Source organism: Lissotriton vulgaris, chromosome 10 (assembly GCF_964263255.1).
Source record: "Lissotriton vulgaris chromosome 10, aLisVul1.2, whole genome shotgun sequence".
Taxonomy (NCBI): Eukaryota; Metazoa; Chordata; class Amphibia; order Caudata; family Salamandridae; genus Lissotriton; species Lissotriton vulgaris.
Window position 1 is genome coordinate 603,597,703 of NC_141698.1, and position 23,887 is coordinate 603,621,589.

General features: G+C 48.0%; 1 long non-coding RNA gene across 1 annotated transcript in view; it reads left to right on the plus strand.

Annotated features, from left to right (window-relative positions):
* The window catches only part of LOC147688576 (uncharacterized), a 79,594-nt gene extending 67,274 nt beyond the window's left edge, over positions 1–12,320 (plus strand). The window contains exon 2 of the long non-coding RNA XR_015300704.1: positions 9,657–12,320. This is a non-coding gene — a long non-coding RNA (uncharacterized LOC147688576). The remainder of the gene's footprint in view (positions 1–9,656) is intronic.
* The last annotated feature ends 11,567 nt before the right edge of the window (positions 12,321–23,887 follow it).

The window sequence follows — 23,887 nt, forward strand, 5'->3', positions numbered from 1 at the left end:
AGCTGCTGCTTGAAAAAAAAAGTTCCACGGGGAGCACCCCATTATGCCCCGCGGGCCAGTGGCCCAAGTTTCTTGTCTCTGTGGTGCCCCAAAGGTGACGGTGGCACCACCAGTGAACTGGGCAGGGAGGGGGGTGCAGGAGTTGCAGTAGCCCTCAAGAAGTGACTTTGGCTAGCGACCTTAGGTCAAAAAAATCAATTCCTCCCAGGCTGTTTAGCTGTATTTCTAACCACTTCGGGCTGGAGCTTTTGCTCAGCAGTTTTGTCGTGTGGTTACCTCTAGTGGTTGTTCCCAAGGCTGCATTCAATGAGGCCTAAAGTGAATTTAGAAAGATATAGGCATGTTATATTGATTTTAAAGGCTTTATTTAAAAATTTATTGCCGACTGTGATTTTAATTAACATTGCAGTGCTTTTTATTAACAACAAAGAATTCATTTAAACATGGTTGCTGAATTTAGTGGCAAGATATGATTTTAAACATGTGGTTATTCTTTTAATGGGTGACCTGATAAAGTCAACAGACTTGCCTGGTATACTGATGCTCTGACTCACTGGCAAAGTCAATGGGTCTGTGCTATTTAAATTGACACCTCCTTTTAGTGGAATGTTTCATCTGGAATGGGGGGGAGGGGGGAGTGCCCTCTTTCTGCATGGTTGCCCCCAGAATTTGCTGAATTGCTGATGTGCTTTGACTGAGTGTGCCCTGGGCTCCTGATAATCAGGTACCCAGGGCCTATGTTCCTTCAATAAAATTGCATTGAAGCCTGAGCCCCAATTGGCATCTCTGGCCACAGGTCAGCCCCTGGTAAATGGTACCACAGGTAACCAGGGCACTGTGACCAGAGAAGGCCTCTAAGGACTGCAGCACTTATTGTGGCACCCTTAGAGGCCCTATACCATTACACTCACACACTGCCTTTGCAGGCTGCATGTTCTGATGCAGAACAAAGTGAAGAGTCGACATGGCACACATCTCTGTGTGCCATGCCTAACACCCACTGCCCTGGCATACATCAGCCACCTGGCATACATCAGCCACCCCACTAGCTGAGTGCACTACACTAGTGGTGAGAGTACAGGGGCCTGAGCCCTGTACCCCATACAGTGTCTAAGTCCATTCTTAAGAACCTAGCCACGGACATATGGGTGGTTTACCAATTGGGTGGAAACCAACCTCTTTTAGCTGAAAAGAAGAATTTATTTTCTTGAGTCCCCTCACTCACCCAGGGTTGCCCCTAGGTGACATGCTTCATCATTGGGGCCATCCCAAGCATCTACTGCTTGGGGTGGGCTGCCACTTGCGGAGTTACGTAGGAGCACTCATTTTGTGAGGATATGTGTAGTTCAGTGTAAGGGGAGTGGTGTAGTGATATTTAAAAATGTACCTAACTAGTGAGCCAAAGTTGTTTTCCTGCTCCCAGTTGGCAAGGATAAAAAGGGGTTAATAAAAGGAAAAAATAACTGTTATGTACTTATAATCCCTAGTATTGTGTCAACATGTTTTGAGCTATCCCTTAACCTCTTCTTCCGGACAACAAAGGGACCAGCCCCTTGTGTACCACTCCGTGCAGGAACTATAGTTAAGTGAAAATAAAGATAATGAATGCACACGTATTGTGTGAGCATTTCGAAAAAATACATACAGTTGATTCTGAACACGTAGTATCTGTCATGGAGAAGAAAAAGCAAAATGCAAGTTAATATATACTGCCTGCCCACCACTCCTGTAGGCAGGTTATGGCATTCCGCTGTGCATAAATGAAGGTACTTCATTAAATAGTGTAAGTGCCCTTGAAAGTAACAGTAATTAGTGCTTAAATCATATGTGTATTATTACACAACACTTGACATCACTATTGTGAGAAAGCAAGGTTAAAAATTATGTTAAAAGCACTTGTGATCATGGACAAAACAGGACGCACACAGCATAAAAAAAATTACATGAAACGTAATAACAATTTATTTTTGCAACGTACTTATTTTATGGCCAAATTGCTCCTCATGGTCTGTCTGGCTGGAGGGGCCTGTAGAACCCTATATTGTAATGAGAAGAATACACAAAGAAGTGCAATTATAGGGTTTTTGTTTCAAACCATTCCTCTCTTTTAAGCATCCCTTGCACTGATCCTAAAAAATTGTAAGAAATTAGGTTAAAATACGGGAAAAAAGAGTTTCTGGATTTCATGTAGGGAGAAAGAAAATCTTACTGTGCTCAGCAACCCTCCGTCAATGCACCTACTCGTTCACAGGGTCGAAGTTTCCCCACACCGACCCACATGAGGTGTGCAACCTCTGCCTCTCACCGGAGCAGGAGGCCAAAGACTGTTCCGCTTGTGCGTCCTTTCGCTCCAAGACGACGATCCGGGACCAACGAGCTCGATGAACAATGGCTCGCTCGTCAGCATCGATACCCGACAACATCTTCAAAGAGGGCGTCGACGTGCCAGAACACCAGCACGCCGAAGAGTACCAGCTCCTCAGACGCCGATGTCGAGGAAGTCACTCCAGCTCAACGGGTCGTAAGTAAGATCGTCGACCCCAACCCTTCCTCGACACCCTCACCTTCGGGTCTGGGTGCACACGAGAGACTGCTTCCAACGCCCCGCCTTCGGGCCTGGCAAAGAAGCCCATTAAGCCTTCATGGGGCTCGAGCCAGCCTATCCCTGGTGTCGATCCTATACCGACACCGAAGAAAAAGCCATCTTCTTCAACCACGCTGACCATTGCTCTGACACCTAAGCACACAGCGCCGAAGACTGGCAGCGGCTCATCAATGCCGAAACCGCATTCGAAGCTGACTAAAAAAACCACCTCACATTGAGAAAAACTATAAAGCTGCCCCTACGGATCGAGTCTATAATAAAGGTCCAGCTCCATTAGACTCTTTAGTAGTGTCTAATGCACGTAAACTGGCTAATTTTCAGACATCAGGTGAGGCCTCACCACCAGACAAAGAATCCAAGCTACTTGACGCCTCCGGCAAAAGAACAGCGAAACAAGCAGCTAATATCTGGCGCATCGCCAACACCCAAGCGTTGCTGGCCAGATATAACAGGGCTCATTATGATGAGCTAGAGTCCATAATGCAGCATCTACCTGAAAAATACAAAAATAGGGCCAATGAACTTATACAGGAAGGTAAACAAATTACTAATACTTCCATTCGTTGTGCCCTAGATGCTGCAGATACCGCCTCAAGGGCAATCAATACGAGCACCCTTCTACGTAGACATGCTTGGCTACGTATCTCAGGTTTTAAACCTGAGGTACAAAACTCCATCCTTAATCAGCCATTTGATGAGACACATTTATTTGGCCCAAATGTTGACGTGTCTTTAGAAAAGATGAAGAAAGACACCGATACAGCAAAATCTATGGGAGCCTTGCAGCAGCAAGCTCCCAGACGTTCTTTTCATCACTCATTATACAGAGGCAACACTAGAGGCTACTCCTCTGAAAGTCCCTCCACCTCTTACAAAACCCCTAGCCAATCCACATTCACTAAGGGCTACCAAAGAGGGTGTTACAGGGGTAACCACAAAAAGGCAGAGGCAACAACTCTACCCCTACCCAATGACTTTTCTCCCCTTCCCCCAACATTCCACCCCTGTATGGGAAGACTGCAACAATTCCTTCCTGCCTGGACCAACATCACATCAGACCGGTGGGTGCAACAAATTGTTCAATCAGGTTACTGTCTAGAACTAACATCTACCCCCAAACATACCACCCAAACAGCACCCAATGTCACAAGAACATCTATCACTTTTAAAGCAAGAAGTAGTATCCCTGCTACAAAAAAGTGCAATAGAACCAATTCCTCTGCACCAACAAAACAAAGGGTTTTACTCTCTATATTTTCTAATTCCAAAAAAGGACGGCTCTCTAAGGCTATTCTAGACCTCAGACTGCTAAGCATATACATACAGTCAGACCATTTTCACATGGTCACACTCCAACAAGTCCTTCTGCTTCTGTCACAAAACGACTTCCTTGCTACTTTAGATCTCAAGGACACATACTTCCACATTCCCATTCACAAGGCTCACAGGAAGCATCTCAGATTTATAATAGACGGGCAGCACTATCAATTCAAAGTACTCCCATTCGGAGTCACAACAGCACCAGGAGTATTCACCAAGTGCTTAGCAGTAGTGGCAGCGCATTTACGAAGACAACACATCCATGTCTTCCTGTACCTCGACGACTGGCTCATAAGTCAGCTCATACACCCAATGTGTGGAACACACTCATGCCACAATACAACTGCTTCACGACTTGGGGTTCACAATAAACCATGCCAAATCCCATCTACAACCATCCAAAGTACAACAGTACCTCGGTGCCACAATAAACACCTCAAAAGCGCTAGCTTATCCCACTCCAGCAAGGATAGCCAGCATGCAAACTCTTCTAACAAAGTTTCAGCTACAACACTCCCTTCCAGCACAAGTGTTCATACAACTCATAGGGATGATGGCCTCTTGCATTTTCATAGTACCCCATGCAAGACTTCAAATGCGTCCGCTGCAAGACTGCTGATCACGTCAATGGAACCAGGCTCAAGGTCAATTAACAGACCTAGTGTTGGTAGACGGTCGGACTCCTCGCTCTCTGCAGTGGTGGAACACCAAAAACCTTTCCAAGGGACGACCGTTCCTAGAGCCTGTTCCTCAGGAAATCTTGACTGCGGACGCATCGCTCTCCGGCTGGGGACCCACCTAATGCAACGCACCATGCAAGGCAGGTGGACACTGCAACAAAAGTTACTCCACATCAATCATCTGGAGTTACTAGCAATATTCCTAGCACTAAAAGCTTTCCAAAAGCAAGTATCAAACCAAGCTGTGTTAGTCCGCACAGACAACATGACAGCCATGTATTACTTTCAGAAGCAGGGAGGCACACACTCCCTGCAGCTCTCTCTCAACTAGCACAGGACATATGGTGGTGGGCTATATCTAAAAACATATTCCTTCTAGCCCAGCATCTTCCAGGAGTACAAAATACCAAAGCAGATCTGTTAAGTCGTCAAACACAACAGATCCACGAGTGGGAACTTCATATGCAAGTTATTCAGCCATTCTTTCAGATGTGGGGACAACCTCAGAGAGACCTATTTGCCATCCACGAAAATGACAAATGCCTAAGCTTTGCCGCCAGATATCCACACCAACTGTCCAAAGGCAATGCTATATGGATGAACTGGTCAAACAGATTTGCGTACGCTTTTCCACCTCTTCCACTCATGTCACTAGTAGTATGCAAACTACAGCAGCATTCTCTGACCCTCATCCTAGTTGCTCCAATGTGGGCCAGACAGCTGCGGTACACCACACTGCTACAACTGTCTGTAGTACCGCACCAAAAATTGCATCTCTTTCCACCCACACCTCTTAACAAAGAACCGTAGAGAGATTAGACACCCGGTCCCCAGCTCAGCTCAACCTTGCGATCTGGCTCCTGAAATCCTAGAATTTGAATATCTGAACCTTCCTCCAGACTGCATGAATGTCATAAAAGAAGCTAGACTTCCAACCACTAGGGCATGTTATGCAGCCAAGTGGAAACGATTAGTAATATATTGTCACAACAACAATATTAATCCTCTAGATGTGCCTATTCAACACATCATAGGATACTTACTGCATCTCCAAAGATGTAACTTAGCCTATACGTCTATTAGACTACATCTTGCTGCAATAGCAGCATATCTGCAAAACAGACAACATTTATCTCTAGTCAGAGTGCCTGCCATTAAAGCCTTTATGGAAGGCCTTAAAAGAATAATTCCTCCCAGAGTACCACCTTCACCTGTGTGGAATTTAAACGTTGTTCTCACACGGTTAATGGGACCTCCCTTCGAACCCTTAACCAAATGTGAACTACAATTTTTAACGTGGAAGGTTGCGTTCCTAGTAGCTATTACTTTTCTACGTTGAGCTAGTGAACTACACGCACTAACCATTCAAGAACCCTTCTTGCAAATGCATCACAATAAGGTAGTTCTGCGTACTAATCCCAAATTCTTACCCCAAGTCATTTCTCCCTTCCATCTCAATCAATCTGTGGAACTGCCTGTTTTCTTCTCTCAACCACAGACAGTACCAGAAAGAGCTCTTCACACATTAGATGTCAAAAGAGCATTGCTATACTACATAGAGAGGACACAACCCTTTCGTAAGACAAAACAACTTTTTGTGTCTTTCTCACCACAACACAAAGGTAATCCCATTTCAAAATCTGGGATAGCTAGATGGATTGTCAAATGCATACAGATTTTTTACCACAATGCTAAACGTACGTTATCTGTTCCTCCTAAAGCACACTCCACAAGAAAAATAGGGGCATCAATGGCATTTTTAGGGAACATTCCCCTAGATGACATCTGCAGAGCAGCTACATGGTCTACACCGCACGCATTCACAAAACACTATTGTGTAGATGTGCACACCAAGCAACAAGCTATTGTGGGCCAGGCTGTTCTCAAAACAATATTCCAAACTACTGCAACAGATGGGGGTGGTCGCTGCTAAGAGTGGGTACTGCTATACAATCTATGCACAGTGTGCAATCTGCAGCTCATATGCCTCGAACGGAAAATGCTACTTACCAGTATGCATCTGTTCTGGCATGTAAAGCTGCAGAGTTGCACACGCCCACCCGCCTCCCTACTCGCTACCCTGGTCTGTTCCAGTATTATCATAATTAGATACAAATTAAATGGGCATCCTTCCTTTTCTTGCAAAGCTCCATCATTTCCCTAATGGCGAAAAACAATCTGGGGATGGAGCCGATGCCCATGCGCAATGTGGTCCAAAGGAGGAGTCACCTATGTCGTGACATCCAAATAACTTTTCAGGACAACACCAAACTGCAAATATCAAGGCCCAACACTAGGTGGCGATCTATGCACAGTGTGCAACTCTGCAGCTCGACACACCAAGAACAGATGCATACTGGTAAGTAGCATTTTCCTTTTATACAAAAACAATTGGTCTGGAGTTCAGTCTTTGAGTGTGTGAATTCATTTGCTGACTGTGTGTACAACAAATGCTTAAGTGTCCTCTGATACTGCTTTACTGCTACCACACCACCACAAATAGAGAGTAGGGTTCTATCTAACTTTACCTCTGCCTACCTTTGGGGTTCCACTGGACTCTGTGCAAACTATACCTCATTTTGGTATAGTGTATACAGAGCCAGCTTCCTACAGGGGTAGTGTGATTTCTTGGGGTTATGACCCACTGGGGGTCAAAGGTGCATACAGAATGTCATCAAATGTATATATTTGTAAATGTGTGCATAGTATTGAGTTGGGTGTATTATAAATGTACTTTTCCATTTTCAAAAGAAAAGCACAGACTTGGTAATCATTAATTGAGTGTTATTACGTGCCAGCTAATGGTGATTAATAGCTGTAGGGAACTGGCTCTTTGTTGCAGTAGTCTTCAAACTTTTGTCGAGGTATATGATGCAACTTTGACTGGAGTGCACTGGGTTACTGCTGACAGGTTTCCACAGCCAGTGTTCTTGCGCGGCCCCCCCAAAAGACAAGACAACTGGTCACTTAATACCCATGTGTGGACATATCTGCATGATCAGATATGCCCCTGTGCTGGCCAGTTCAGTTACAGCCAGTACAAGTGTCCAGGGAAGGCATTTTAAATGCATGTGCTAGACACTGGTGTATAATGAGTTTCCCAGATAAATGATGGTGTCACTGAAACCAAAGATGTTCGGTATCAAACATCTTGTATTACTAAGCTCACTCTGATTCCAGTGATGGATTTATTAATACCTGGACCCAGATTGCACCTTAGAGGTGCCCCCTGAACACCTACAGACTACTAGTGTACTGACTGTTTCTGGCTAGCCTGCCACCACAGATCAGTTTCTGACCCCCAGGGGTGAGGGCCCACACTCGCAGAGGCGTGTTTACCTTCAGGCTAGTTCCACTCCTAAGTTGGGCTAACTGAAGTGAACACAAAAGTTCATGGCCTGCAATCTTTGTGAGGACAGAGTGAGGAACTCTGTGACAGGGCTCTGCCCACTTCCCACAGGAAGTGGTCATATACGGCGCCCCAGGTGTAAGTAGCCCACTGGCTGCTACTGTACTCTCCTAAAACCCCTAAATTTAGTATATTGGGGAGCGCCAGAAAATCAGATCCTGCTGACCTCAAAGAAAACTGATGAAGAGTCACAAATGTAAGAACAGAAGACCAGAAATGGACTTGCCGCCAACCTTGCTGGCCTGTCTAGTCCTTGACAGTTGGGCCAAAGACGACTCGTCCTGCAGCTCCTTATGCCTCCAAAAGCCTGTGAGAACTTCCAGCCTTTGCCCCAGACCCAGGAACTCACATAGAGTAGCGGAGTTGCTTCCCTGCATCCTGCAGGCTCCTGTGAGGACTGTGGACTGCTGCAAACCTTACACCAGAGAGCGTAACTGCACCTAAGCTGAAGTGGTCCTATTGTGCCAGCGTGGATTACAGACCCTCCAGAGAAGAAGCTTATCTTGGTTTACCGACAGTGGACTCATCAATGCCACCTGAAGCCTCTACGCCCAGGCCCCCTCTAGAGCAAGTGTTTCCGGTGACAAAAACCTGATGAATCAGAACGACTCTGCGCCCGGACCGAGGACATGAGGACCAAAGGTGTCCCCCGAGCATCGTGAGACCTGAGCCCCCTTGTTGGTTCAGCCTGACTGGTCCCCCAGTCCAGTCTCTTTTCGACAGGACTAATTCAAATTGACTAACACGGGGCATCCGATGCTGTATAGGACCAAAGGTGTCCCGAGCATCAAGAGACCTGAGCCCCCTTGTTGGTTCAGCCTGAATGGTCCCCCAGTCCCAGCTCAGTCTCTTTTCGACAGGTCCGATCCCAATTTACTAACACAGGGCATCTGATGCTGTATAGCACCTCTGCACCCAGCGGCTCCAGTGGTGCTCAAGGTGACCTGTTGTTGCTGACTTGGACCCTGCCCCATATTCACCTTAAATGCAGATGATTGGTCTTCTCATAAGTCGCTGTGAAGTACCTGCGTTCAGGATTTGTTTTTCCTCCGTAGGATAAAATTGCTGCTTCTGAAAATGTAACTAAGTGTCGACATTTCTATTTTGAAACGTATTTACCTGAGTATGATCTTTTTGCCAAAACTTATATAAAGATACGTTATTTTTATAAATTGATGTGGATCCCCTTATTTAGTCTGGTGTATAATTTGACTGCGTGCAAGCAGCTGATGAGCACTTTGGAATTGCTAGGGCATGCCCCTGCCCACTTATAAGGGATACCTGGACTCTGCACGGTATAACTCTTTTAGGTATACAATATATAGAGCCAGCTTCCTACAGTGACACGTTAGTTTTTTGTTGCAGTAGTGTCTAAATAAAAGTGCAAAACCTGTTTTTACACATTAAGAATGCCTTAACCAAACCTAGAAATGTAGTGTTGCCTGCTGCTGGACATGAGGCTTCAGAGTGGACTACATCTGGTATCACAGTGTGTGTTTCGGACAAGTTGCCACTGGTCAGGGTGTTAGCTGAAAAAGTTTTAAAAAAACAAATGTCTGTATGCTCATCTGCAATGACCTGCATTTCATCATGCTTATAACTGCAAAAATGCCTATATACATGTCTTTTTTTTTATATACAGAATTAAAATTTTACTCGGAAGAAAAGCCCATCTCTGCAGCTACAGAAAGGGGCGGTGGTCTGAAGCAATCCAATCAAAGACTAAATGATAGCTCTATATGTGGGTTCTTAGAAGCACAAGAGCATTGCAAGGAAGCAACCGAAAGCCCTGCTAGAAAAGGACGGAACAAAGTGAAATTGGCAGCAAAATTTTCTTTTGCACCTGTAACCAAACTATAATCTTCCTTTGCAGCACAGTTGAATTGGAATTATTGCTGGCATAGAAATGAAATGAAAAGTTAATGCAATCACTTTTATTGGAAAGAGGTCTCCAAACCATTTTATTTTCCAAAGTCGCACATATGGTCGGATATTTAATTGTTTATTGGAACTGATCACCCTGATGTTTCCCTTTGATGCTTCTTAAACTAAAAGAATTAGCAGTTTGTTTTCCAACTACACGGAAATGTATTTTCATTGTGCTTATGTGAAAACAAGTAGATGTCTTCAGCATGACGTTTTTCAACTGAGACGCACACCTGCAAAGGACGAAGAGCATCAAAGGATGGTTAATTGTGATGGAAGTACCCCAACAAATCATTGCAGACCTTTTAAGTGGAATCTATGTAGAGCCTTTGACAGTGGGAAAAGCATTAGGCTTTTATTTTGAAATCCTTTAGTCATTGAATGACATGATCAATGAAAATGTTTTACTATTTGTTCATTCACAAATGTAATGAGGTTATAAAAGAATGAATTGGATTTTATTTTCCACGTGAACTTCAGCAGTGTAGCCCTGCGTGGAACATGTTTCCTGATAACTTTGGCCAATTAGTATTGTTTTGGACATTATCGAAAAATGTATTACTTGTCTGTCTTAAACCGGTCTAGTAGTTTTTAAATGTTCCTTCACAGGATCAAAAATCATTTTGTGCCATTTTTGGGCCGTACAAGTTATGGCACTGTAGCTGTTTTCAGGTGTCTTGCAACTGCACAACGTCTAGTTTATGGATGACTTAAGAAAATTGTGCAAATTGAATATCTAATTTATTTTAATTGTTCGCTGTAACTTTGAGCTACAGCGAGGAGCCGTATGTGATTCTCCATTTGGTAAATATTTCTTGGAAAAGGGCTGGAGTAATGGCAAGAGAACGTTTTGGTGGAGTGAGTTTAAAGCAATGTATGTTCTGGCACACATTTTAGTGTGTGTCTATGGAACTGGAGATCAGAATTTAAAAGTAGAAAGATTCAGAGTTTATACGGTATGCATTTAATGCATAATTCATGGATTTTGCCCATGAAGAAACAATCATTCTGATTCAGTAGATATTGTGAAGCCGTTTCCACTGGAATTGGAGGTGGTCTTTGGAAATGCCAAGGTTGTTCTGCTTAACCTTGTTTTTTGAAGTTTTAAGCATGTTTAGTAGATGGGAAGCTTATTTTTGGCATGATTGCATATTGTCTTTTAAATGTGTTTTTATTCCAGTTTGGTTACTACTTGCGTTGGGATTTGGAACCTTTGTCCATTAGAGCAATTTCTTATTGGCCTTTAAAAAAGGTCAACATTGGAAATAATGCTGAAACAGTGGAATAACTTTATTGATGGTAGTCCTATCCAGCAACTGAAGGCACCTACCCCTTTTGGGTAAACCTGGCCTTTACAATGGATTGTATTTGCTAGGGGGAGTGGCAATTGCTGGTACATTTGAAAGCCTGCTATTAGGTTTTTTCCACTGGTTGCATATTTCTATTGATGGATTATATACATATTTTTTTAGTTGCTCACAGAAGACGATGGGCTCAGATTCCATGTCCACCAGTGGAAACATGCCACAGCATAATGGCTAAAAAGAAGGCCTTTTACTACTTTGGTTTTGCACAGAGACATTTTAAAATGTGACTAGGTTGTGATCTTTAAAGAATTTCTAGCAATGAATGTAGAAAGACATTGGAGCGTTTTTTCTGAATATTAAAGCACAGCAATGGAGTCTGAACCAAAAGCATTTCCTCTACAGACGTGACATAGAATGTGAAACAATGGCGTGTATTTGTTTTAGAGTGCTTTTAAAGATTTAATGTAGGTTTGATTAAGGAAAAATCTCTTTGTGACCTTGTTAGATTTGTCAGGGTGATAGCTACTGAAACAACGATCTGTATGCGATATGTGCAACACAGTTGAACTTAAATATCCTGCTTTGCAGTGTCAAGCCACCTGAAATACATTATTGAAAGATTTTGTCTTGAACATAAATTTTGCACTGGTAATGTGATTGTGAAAGTGTCATCCTTTTGTAGAAGTCCGCGCAGATTCTGATTTCTTCTGTACAAGTTAAATGTGATAAGTTTTGAAAAGGAATTCTTCAGAAATATACATCTGCAAAAAGTTCCCATTTTGTTGTAGCATTTTGTAACCTCAGTCTCGTTAAGCAAGTGTGATGTGGATTTACAAACTGCAGAAAGTATCAAGTTTAAGTAACAGCTTAAAAGAGCCATTCATTCATCTCAGTTGTTTGTTATTGGGAGGAGGCTATGGAAATGATTGGAGCATCAAAATTATGCACTGTATTTTTTTTCTTGTTAAAACGTTTTTGAAACGGTCTTCCTTTGTTTGAACACTTCTTTTGTCTCAATTGATGTTTTAGGTGTTGGGACCAAATAAGTTGTCATTAAAATTCACAAGCAAGCATATGGTTGTTTGTCGTTTCTTTGAAAACTGTTTATGATGCAACAGAGCGAGCGTAGTTGCCGAATTTAGGAAAGTGCTCCTTTGACACGGTCAATCCTCCCCCTTTTTACCTGGTATATAATTAAATTTTGACAGTGCACTGGGTTCCTGATGTCCAGGCTCCCAGTGCCAGATCCAGTTCCCTAAAACTGTACAGTTGTTCCCCCAACTGGCAATACATTTAGCACCCCTCTGTAAGTCACTAGTAAATGGTACTGAGGTCAAGGAGGCTAAAGAGGGTTCCTGAGGCCTGCCGCTTGTGTTGTGCCACCCTCAGGGAACCCTTAGCACATAGGCTGATTGATTTGGTGCAGAGAAAAGTAAAGACCCAATATGGCACACCATTTGCATGCCATGCTTGAGGGACACTGCATGCAGTATAGGTAATTCACCCATACAGCCGGCCTTACAGACCTAAGCGGTTTACTATACTAAAAGTGTGGTCATATCTGCAAGAGGAGATATGCACCTTTGATGTCCAAGTCGATTCTCAGATATTACAAGTGAGTAAGGAAGCCATTTCTAAGTACATGTGCTTTACACTGGTAATTACAAGTTTCCCAACTTCATGGTGGCTTCACTGAAACTAGAGGCGTTTGGTAGCAAACATCTTGTATTAATAAACTCACATTGATTCCTGCAATGGATTTATTAATACACTCCTGTTGTTTCCAGGACCCTTTTGTCTCGAACTCTCCCAGGGAGCGCCCAGACTTGTCCCTAAGTCCACCTCTGCAGCTGCCTTCTAGGTGCCCCACCCCACGCATCTTTCCACCAGCATAGCGTGCAAATCTACCAACCTGATTAGCACCTCTGCACCTGGATGCCCCAGGGCAGGTAACAAGTTACTGCTAGTGGTTCTTTGGTCCTTGGCTCCCTATAATATAAAGTCCTGAAGGAGACTCCCAGAAACCGAATGTAAATAGCTGTATGCAACCAATGCCTTTTCTCCCATAGGGAAGCATTGCTACGTAAAGATGCATTTAAATGAAATGCTTACTTGCCTGTGAAAATCAATATTTTTTTAAAAAAGTACTTTATAACTAACTTCATGGATCAAAATTGATACAAAACAAGTTATTTTTCCTAATTGGTCGCTGATTTATTCTTGTGTCTCATTTATTGCCTCTGTGAATACAACAAATGCTTAGCACTACCCTCTGGCTCGCCCACATTACCAGAAGAGAGCATTTAGTGTTATCATTTTTTGCCTCTGTAAATCAGTACGGGTTGCCTCAGCTCTTTAAGCAGTGTACCTCGTTTTGGTCCAGTATATAAAGAGCCAGCATCCTACACCGAACACCGCCAGACACCCACACAAAGCAACAAGAATGGTGACCTATTTTTGAAGCAGTAGTGCGTAGAAATCTTAACTACTAGAAATGCACAGTAACCAACCAGCATTTTGTAGTGAGAAGGGCGCAGAACAAACAGCTAAAGAAAGTAGAAAGAGGTAAAAGTACACAAAACCCAGCCAGTCACGCTGTGCCTTTCATACTGTCCTAGGAGAACCAGTAACGTCTTTGGAACACAACTTCGTAAAACCCATCAGCGACCTAGCACCCAGGCCAACAGTAATGACAATTACACCTCACAAAGTCTATTCACCAAGTTACAAGCAGCATCCTTTTGAGGGAAAACGTATTTTTGCCAATTTTTTTTTTTACCAACAAATGTGTCTGGACTTATATTTGAAAAAGGCAAACACAAGGAGATGATGGACGGAGCGCTGAATCTTTTCAGACGCTCACTCCCAGTCACAGATCTGAGTTGAATCCATCATCGTTCTTTAGCTCACTTTGCCACCCCAGTTCAACCCAGATCTGTGACTGGGGGTGAGTGTCTGAAAAGTTTCAGCGCACTGTTGCCCTGTCCATCATCTCCTTGTGTTTGCTTTGTATTTGAAAACAGCACTTGGCGATTGCCTGCCCAAAGCACCTTTTTGTCTTGAAGAGATGCTTGAAGTACGTTCTTTAACCCTACAATAGAACCTAAAGTACCTGTGATTGTTTGGCTGTTGAAGTCCCGGCATTTGAAAGTAAGCGGTACAGCTTAGGTATAAGCTGATTTTCCGCCCCTCCTGTAAATAAAGTAGATCACACAGCAAGTTCTCCATCACAGCTTTGAAGGATTCTGCAGGAGTTGGAGGAGACACCCGCTGCCCTCAAAAGCATGCTACAGTGTTGGCTGTCCCACAGTACTACTCTTAAGCCTACGAGCAGTACACTTTGCAAGGCTTTTAAGTTGCAAGCCCTTTAGTGACTCCTTGATCTGTTTACCACCGCAATAGTGACCCAATTTTGACAGCTGAATTCTTGAGGTCCTGCTCTATCTGATATACTACAAAAGGGCAATAGGAGGTCAATGGGACCAAGATATACCCCGTTGTAGTCTGTGTTCACAAAAAATAATGTTATCCTTTGGTTAAATAGTAAAAACTGTTCTAAAGTAGGGGTTTCTTTGGTCTTCCTGAGAGCACTCTGGCATTTCTCCTAAAAGGAACACATACCCTCACCCACCGAAGTGGGATGCGTACTCTTTTGGGCTTCTTGTCACCACAAGCCCATATTTCAAGAATGCGCTGGGCTCCACCTATCTACTTTGGTACCTTCCTACTGGTCAAGACGACAGACCCTAAATAAAATAATGAAGGCGTCCCAGGAAGCGAAATGTTTTATCTGAAAGAGACAGTTATAGTTTCCCTACCTTAGAATTAGCCCCAGGCATCAGTCTGGATCCAGAGAATCTTTCTGTAGCAGTACCCCTGCATGTGGGTAGGTGGCGGTCGACTCTGCGTCCGGCTTTGCGGTCGCCGGGATGACCGTGCAATGTCTACTTAGACGCCGCCCCTACACACTGATGTCAGTGCTTCCTTTTCCATGCGCCAGCCAACACCGATCCGGAGAGAAACTCGCCCCTTAGTAATTTTTTGACTAAACCTATTTCGAGTTTTGTCGATGTCTTTTTGAGTCTTTTACTCCTGGTAGCACGAGGAAGGTCCCATAGTCTGATTAGATTAAAGGCTTATAAAAGCACCTGGTAACGCCAACGGAGTGTCCCCGCTCTAAGAACTCTTCCTCTCTGTAAAGAGGGACCATATCCGAAAATAAAAATTTGCACCAATCCACCCGAGATGACCGAAAAAAACATGTTTTGAGTTTTCTACGGAACAGCACTAATGAGGGCTGCATCCTCGGCTACAACAGCAGTTGTTTCCTGGCTTTAGCTGCTAAAAAGCTAAAGGATCTGCCTCCTAAATGTGCCTTTTTGAATTTTTTGCAATGTCAGCTTTGCAGTGCCTGCAGATTTAAGAATTCTGATAGGTCTTTAGGGGGTGAGTGAGGGCTTTAGATAACTTAGTTGTTTCTCGTTGAAAATCCTATGGCAGAAGCACAGAGCTTTGAAAGTTACTCTGTCCTGCACGGTAACCAATGTAGTTCCCTCAGGGCCGCTCCCATCAGGGTTCGCCTTGGATGTTCAATAACATCCGGGCTTCAGCATTCTGGACTACCTGCTGCATTCTCATATTGCATTCGTAATCCAGGCTTTAGCTGCTAAAAAGCTAAAGGATTTGTCTCCTAAACGTTCCTTTTACATTTTTGGCACTGTCAGCTTTGCAGTGCCCACAGACCTAAGATTCCGAATAGGTCTATTGGGGGTGAGTAAGGGCTGTAGATAACTAGGCCGTTTCTCGTTCAGAATCCTATGGCAGAAGCACAAAGTTACGAAAGTTGGACTGTCCTGCATGGTAACCAATGTAGTTCCCTCCGGGCCGCTCCCACCAGAGTTCGACTTGGGGTGTTCAATAACATCTGGGCTGCAGCATTCTCGTATTGCTTTTAGTGACCCCTAGGTAAAGAATCTTGCAGTAATCCTATCGAGATGTAATCAGAGCTTGAGTATTGGTATTTTTTGCATCTAGAGATAGATCTAAATTTTCGGTAGCATGCTTAAAAGGCCAAACAAGTACCAGCCAACGCTGATATCTGTTCCGTAAAATTTAGGGTGTTATCAAACCATATTCCTAAATTTTTTATCTTAAGTTTGGGAATCAGGGTCGGCCCTAATTCTTCTGGCCACCAGATATGAGAGCAGATGGAAGGCTGTTTCCCAGCTACAATATGTCAGTCTTGCCTGCATTTAATTGAAGGCAGCTGAGATTCATCCAGTTAGCCAGATTGATTAAGCAAGCTTTGAATTTAGGCACAGCCTTTACATCCTTCTGTTCTAACGTGATGATCAGCTGAGTGCCATCAGCATATGATACCAGCTTCACCCCATGTTTCAGCCTCCTGTCACAAGCTGATGTCCATCACAAATCTACACCTTGTGTGCCTTTGGTGCATGGAGCGCGACCACGACCTGAAGTCGTGCTCAGACTGCTGGGCCATGAATCCGAAGCCTTTGCGGAAGCACCTCGGTTAAGTCAAAGCACAAGAAGACGGTGAAGAAGCATTGTTCCTCTTCGCCTTTTCTCCGTCCGTCAGCTGACACGATGCAGGACCCGGAGCATCATCACTGTCCGGCTCCGTCTTCGGAGCCCGCTTCTGGGACGGCTCTGCGCTTCCCTCCTTTTACCGGAGCCTCCCCTGTCCAAGTTCGAGCTTTTTATGAAGCGCTTCATAGCATTTTGGGCAGCACGCCTTCAGACCCTGGTCTTGGCTGGAGGCCCTGGACTTTTGATACCGGCGGCTCCGGCGCCAGAGGGCACCAGAGGATCCAGGCCTGGATACGGATAGACGCCGGTCGACCTCACGGTACCGTCCCCGGCGCCAATTTCAGTGACGACGCCCCTACATCGGTAGTGCCCCCAACCAGCGTCTACCACAGCCTCACCACCCTATCTTGGACACAGCTCAACTGATGTCGCTAGGCACCGGAAGATACTTTTGTACCATTGTTCATCCCAGGCGTTCCAGAGGAGGGGGAAGGACTGGAAGGGGTCTGTAGACCCTGTAGTTGACCAGCTTGATGAGCCGGACTGGCAAGAGGAACTGGGTAATGCCAGTTGTTTGGATACCTCCCCAGACCTTGGCATGCTCTCCCCTCACCTTCCCCCCCCCCCGCAGCTACGGAGAAGGGAGCTTCGTACACAATGGTATTGCGTAGGGCGGCTGAGGCCGTGGGCCTGGATCTTCCTACGGTGGCAGTCAGGACTAGCCTCCTGACGGAGGTACTTCAACCGGAAGCAGCCTCTTTGGAGCCCCTGCTGCCTTTTAATGAACCCCTCACTGACATCCTTCTGGGCACTTGGTCCAAGTTCAGCACAGAGGCCCCTGTGAACAGGATGTTCGCCCAATCAATCAATCAGAGTACTTGTAAAGCGCGCTACTTGCCCGTGAGGGTCTCGAGGCGCTGAGGGAAGGGGGGGGGGGGTGTTGCTACTGCTCGAAGAGCCAGGTCTTGAGGAGTCTTCTGAAGGCGAGTAGGACTTGGGTCTGCCGTATGTGGGTAGGGAGGGTGTTCCAGGTCTTGGCGGCGAGGTAGGAGAAGAATCTGCCACCGGAGGTTGTTTGTTGGATGCGGGGGGACAGTGGCGAGGGCGAGTCTGGCGGAGCTGGCGGGTGGGGGTGTGGAAGCTGAGTCTGCTGGTCCAGTAGGCTGGTCCGGTGTTGTGGAGTGCTTTGTGTGCATGGGTGAGGAGCTTGAAGGTGATCCTCTTGTCGACGGGATGCCAGTGTAGGTCTCTCAGGTGGGGGGTGATGTGGCTGTGGCAAGGGATGTTGACGATCAGTCGGGCGGAGGCGTTTTGGATGCATTGTAGTCGTCGTAGGTGTTTGGCTGGAATTCCTGCGTAGAGTGCATTGCTGTATTCCAGTCGGCTGCTGATGAGGGCCTTTGTCAACGTTCTTCTTGTTTCGGTGGGGATCCACTTATAGATCCTGCGGAGCATGCGAAGGGTGTTGTAGCAGGAGGAGGAGACTGCGTTGACCTGTTTAGACATGGAGAGGGAGGAGTCTAGGATGAATCCTAGGTTGCGTGCATGGTCGGTGGGTGTTGGTGCTGTTCCCAGTGTGGTCAGCCACCAGGAGTTTTCCCAGGCTGAGGGGGTGGGTCAGAGGATGAGGACCTCTGTCTTGTCCAAGTTCAGCTTCAGACGGCTGCTCCTCATACAGTCGGCGACGGCCTTCATTCCCTTGTGGAGGTTGTTTTTAGCGGTGTGTGGGTCCTTGGTGAGGGATAGGATGAGCTGGGTGTCGTCGGCGTAGGAGATGATGTTGAGGTTGTGATGGCAGGCCACTTGTGCGAGAGGGGCCATGTAGACGTTGAAGAGCGTCGGGCTGAGGAATGAGCCCTGGCGATGCCGCAAATGATGTCGGTAGCTTCGGATCAGAAGGCTGGGAGGCAGACGCTCTGTGTTCTGCCGGAGAGGAAGAATGTGGTCCAGTCAAGGGCCTTCTCTTGGATTCCGGCTTCTAGGAGGCGTGTCTTTAGAGTGCGATGGCAGACCGTGTCGAAGACGGCTGACCGGTCCAGGAGGATGAGGGCTGATGTTCCGCCATTGTCTAGTTGGCGCCTGATGTCGTCTGTGGCGGCGATTAGGGCTGTCTCGGTGCTGTGGTTTCGTCTGAATCCGTACTGGGACGGGTCCAAGATGTCTTCCCGGTGGCGGGCTAATTGCATGTTGAAGATTTTCTCGATGACCTTTGCCGGGAACAGGAGCAGGGAGATGGGCCGGAAGTTCTTGAGGTCCTTGGGGTCCAATTTGGGCTTCTTGAGGAGGGCGTTAATTTTGGCGTGCTTCCAGCTTTCCGGGAATGCTGTTGTCTCGAAGGAGATGTTGATGACCTTCCGTAGTTGGGGTGCGATGGCTGTGTCTGCTTTGTTTAATACGTGGTGTGGCACAGGTCTGACAGAAATCTTGAGTGGATGGATTTCATGACCTTGCGTGTCTCGTCGTCGTAATTGACGTTGGACCAGGAGGTCAGACGGTTGGCGCTGGTGGTGTTCACAGGGGAGGTGGAATCTGGTAGTCGGGCGGTCGTGGTGTTGAAGCTGTCGTGGATGTCAGCGATCTTGCGGTGGAATAAGATGGCTAGTGAGTCACACAGTTCTTGTGAGGGTGGGATGTCGTTGGTGCTGGGGTTGGAGAGTTCCTTTACAATGCTGAAGAGCTCTTTGCTGTTGTGTGCGTTGTTATCCAAGGCGTCCTTGAGGAGGATCTCTTGGCTAATCTGATGAAGTGGTGATATCTGCGGGTGGCCTCCTTGCGGCCTGCGTGGTTGTCCGGTGTGCGTTTGTGGAGCCATATTTTTTCCAGTTTCTGGCATGCTCGTTTGGAGGTCCGGAGCTCGTCGGTGAACCAGGTGGCTCTCTTGTTGGCATGGCTGTTTGAGGGTTTCTTGAGCGGGCGAGGGTGTTGGCGCAGTCATCGATCCACTCTCTGAGGTGGCAGGCTGCGGTGTCTGGGTTGGTGAGGTCGGTGGGTGGGTTCTGGTTGAGGGTGGTGATCAGCTGGTCTTCGGTGACTTTGTTCCAGCAGCGGCGAGGCAGCTGTTTGGTGCGGTGGTGCGTGGTTGGTTTCTTGAAGGTGAAATGGATGTAGCGGTGGTTGGTCCAGTGGAGTTTGGTTGTGTGGTAGGTGAGTGGGGTCCTGTGGAGAAGACTGGGTCCAGCGTGTGGCCGGCGGCTTGGGTGGGTGCGGTGACAAGTTGTCTGAGGCCGAGGTTGGAGAGGTTGTTGATCAGGGTGGCGGAGTTGGCGTTGTTTTTCTCGAGGTGGAAGTTCAGGTCCCCGAGGAGGATGTAGTCTGTGGAGGAGAGTGCGTGGGTGTTGGCGAGATCTGAAAGAAACAGGTTAGTGTTAGATTCCTTACCATAGAATATCCCCAGGCGTCAGACTGGATCCGGAAAGTTTTGCATAGCAGTACCCCTGCGCGTTGGTAGGCGTCGTCTGTGGCTCCGCGTCCATCGTCTGCGTCGTGGTCGCCGGGATGACTTCGCTGGAGTACTTAGACACCACCTCGCGCGCTGATGTGAGTTCTTTTTTCTGCACCAGCAAGCGCAGATCCGGGAAGAGCAGTACTCCTTAGTCATTTTTTTACTAACTTTTTTTGATCTGTTTTGGATCTTCTCCAGTCGTTTATCGCTACTCCGTTGCCGGTAGGGATGCCCGGGTTCAAGCTCCGATGACTGTAGCCGACTGATGGTTACAGACCCCCACCGTCCGTGCCTTCATTGCCTCGGGGCCTACCATGATAAGTCATGCCCCAACTGCCGGGCCTTGACGTCGAAAGCTAGGCGGGTTCGGTCCTGTAAGGGAATCAAGATCCGGCAGTCGGCCCGCGCCACTCGAGGTCCAGGAGAAGGTCGAGGGACCGGTCGCGGGGCCACAGTCATCACAGCTCAGCGAGTCGACACCACTCGTCTTGTTCAAAGTCCTCAGGTAAGTCGAGGCACAAGCAGTCAAAGAAGCGACATCGCTCTTCTGACTCCCCGCGACGCGGCCGGGGATTCGGCCGACACCGCCCACGCGGCTCTGCCGGAGCCGCAAGCGCCGCATCCAGCTCCACACCCGCCGGTCCCTGGGCTGAACGCAACTCGGGAGGAGATCAGCGCCTTCCTCACGGCCATGAGGTCTCGCTTCCCTCCGTCTGGTCCACTCGAGGTGCCTTCGGGTCCCGCGGACCTGTCTGGGAGCCCAAGCGGACCGGCTTCGGCCGTTGGCGACTTTGGTCCCAATGCCGCAGGACTCCTCAAGATCCAGGCCTGGATTCGTGTCGACGCCAGTCGACCGTACGACCCCTCCGGCGGCGGCATCACTAAGGGTGTCGCCATCGGCGCCGTCCTCGGGCGGTGTTGTCCCCGATCCTCACCCCGGTCCGGATCGGGCGTTGGACCGGCGTTGCCTGGCGCCGTCTTCGACGCCGATAGGTGAGCCCTTCACTGACGATCCGGCTCCATCATTTCTTCCTGACTTTCAGGAGATGGAGGACGAGGGGGATTGGGAGGGGTCTGAGGACCCTCTGGCACTGCAATGCAAGTTGAGTCAGGACTGTATGGACTAACTTGGGGAAGCCAGTGGTCTGGACACTTCGCCAGACACTGGTTTTGTCTCCCCTCCTACCGTGGCTACGGAGGAGGGGGGCTGCGTACAGTGTGGTGTTGGCTTGGGCAGCCAAGGCCTTGGCTCTTGAGCTCCCAGTCGCGGCCGTGAGGACTAACCTCCTCACTGAGCTACTCAAACCGCAGGCAAGCTCCTCGGAGCCTCTCCTGCCGTGCAACGAGGCCCTCACTGACTTTCTGTTGGGCACCTGGTCCAAGCCCTCCACAGGGAGCGTGGCCCGACACCACCGCCCGGCTCCGGGCGACCCCAGTTTCCTGTCCGTTCACCCCACCCCTGAGAGCCTGGTGATCCAGGCCTCAACTTCCCAGATCCCATTCCCGACCGCCCCTCCGGATTGGGAATCCAAAAGGTACGACAAGTTCGGTAAGAAGCTGTTCTCCTCACTGAGTTGGAGTTGCGGTCGGTCAACACCATCTGCCTTTTGGGCCGTTACTCTCACTCTTTGTGGGATACGGTTGTGGAAGTGCTGCAGCAGTGCCCGGAGGAGGTCAAGGCAAAGCTAACCCAGACCCTCGCGGAGGGAAGGGACGCAGCACGATATTCCATTCGGTGTGTACTGGATACCACGGACTCGCTAGGCAGGGCGATTGCAACAACGGTGGCGGCTGAGGTCTGCCAACTTTTCGGGCGATGTCCAAGCATCCCTTATGGACATGCCCTTTGATGGCAGTCGCCTTTTTGGCGACAAGGCGGACAGCGCGCGGGATCGTTTTAAGAACTCCAGGGCTACGGCCAAGTCCTTGGGCCTCGGCCAACGCCAGCAGACTTCTGCCTTTCGTCCCTTTCGTGGCCAAGGAAGGGGTGCCCCCTCACGTCCAGCTAGCCACAGGCCGCAGAACCCACCTGGAGGCGGTGACGGTGGCGGTGTCGGGGGACACAGGCAAGGACAGTCCACACCCGCCCACGCAGCATCTGCCTCAAAATCCTCCTAGTCCGAGTTTTCAGGCCCATTCCGCATCCTTCCAAGGAGGAAGAGAGGCTCCACCGTCTTGACCCAAAAGGTGCGCACTCTTCCTGCTTTGATCGCACTCGCCAGTTCTGAGTGGACGACCAGCTCTTTGTTGGTTACGTGGGCGTGAAGAAGGGACGGGCGGTGCACAAACGGACCATCTCTCGGATTGTGTTGTGCATCAAGGTCTGTTACTCTTTGGCTAAAAAGGAGCCCCCTGTTGGGCTGAGGGCCCATTCCACTCCACGGCGGCTACTACTGCCCTGGGTCGGGGAGTGCCCTTGCAGGACATCGGTCAGGCAGCTACGTGGGCCTCGCTGCACACGTTTGCTAGACACTACTGCCTGGACAGCCAAGTCCGGAGAGATGGCTTTTCCGGCCGTTCTGTTCTTCAGGACTTTCTGGTGTGATCTTGGTCCGCACTCACCACTGGGGTTGGTATTGCTGGGGTATCTATTCTAAGGTAAGGAATCTAACACTAACCTGTTTCTTTCAGATACACAAGTTACTTAGCTTCGGTAACAATATATCTGTAAGAAACAGTAGATAGTGTTAGATTCCTTACTGCCCCACCCATCCACCACGTTCTGCGGACCGATATCTAGGGTTAAGGTGTTTCCCTTGGAGGGCCCTAGTTTTATGGCACCAGTGTCGGTCTCTGGCATGGCTCTGCGTTCCTGGCGCGGAAATCTATGTACAAGAACTGACGTCAGCGCGCGAGGGCAGCGTCTAAGGACTCAGACGTCATCCCGGCAACGTCGACACCGACGACGGACGCAGAGCCGCAGATGACGCCGACCGACGAGCAGGGGTACTGCTACGCAAAACTTTCCGGATCCGGTCTGACGCCTGGGGATAATCTAAGGTAAGGAATCTAACACTAACTACTGTTTCTTACAGATATATCGTTACCGAAGGTAAATAACTTCTGCATCGGCGATGGAGTCGCTGAACTGAGCCTGGGGTCCGGGGGGTCTATAGATGAGTGTTCCTCTGAGGGTGGTGTTGGGGTCGGTGTGGATACGAAAATGCAGGTGCTCAGCGGTGTTGAGGGTGTCGTCTGCGTGGGTGGCGACCTTGAGGGTCGACTTGTGGACGATGGCTATTCCTCCTCTGATTCCGTTGGCCTGATCCCTGCGGTGATCTTGTAGCCGTCCGGGATGGCTATGGCGATGTCTTGTGCCGACGAGTCATTCTACCAGGTCTCTGTGAGGAAGGCCACGTCTGAGGTGGAGGTGTCTAGCAGATCCCAGAGCTTGTCGGTGTGTTTGCGTGCGGAGCAGGTGTTGGAGGTTTGGTGGTACTGTCACAGGTGAAGCTGCAGGTGCGGCAGGAGAAGGGTCCGTTTCGGGGTGGCCTGGAAGCAGGTGTGGTTTCAGCCGGCGTTGAGTGCGTGGAGGGTGTTGGCGTCGTAGTGGATTCTGGTGGTTCTGGCACTGGGCGCGGTCCAGGCGCGGATGAGCGCAGACGTGCTTGCCTTAGGCGCGCCTTCGGCGCTCCCGCTACGCGGCCG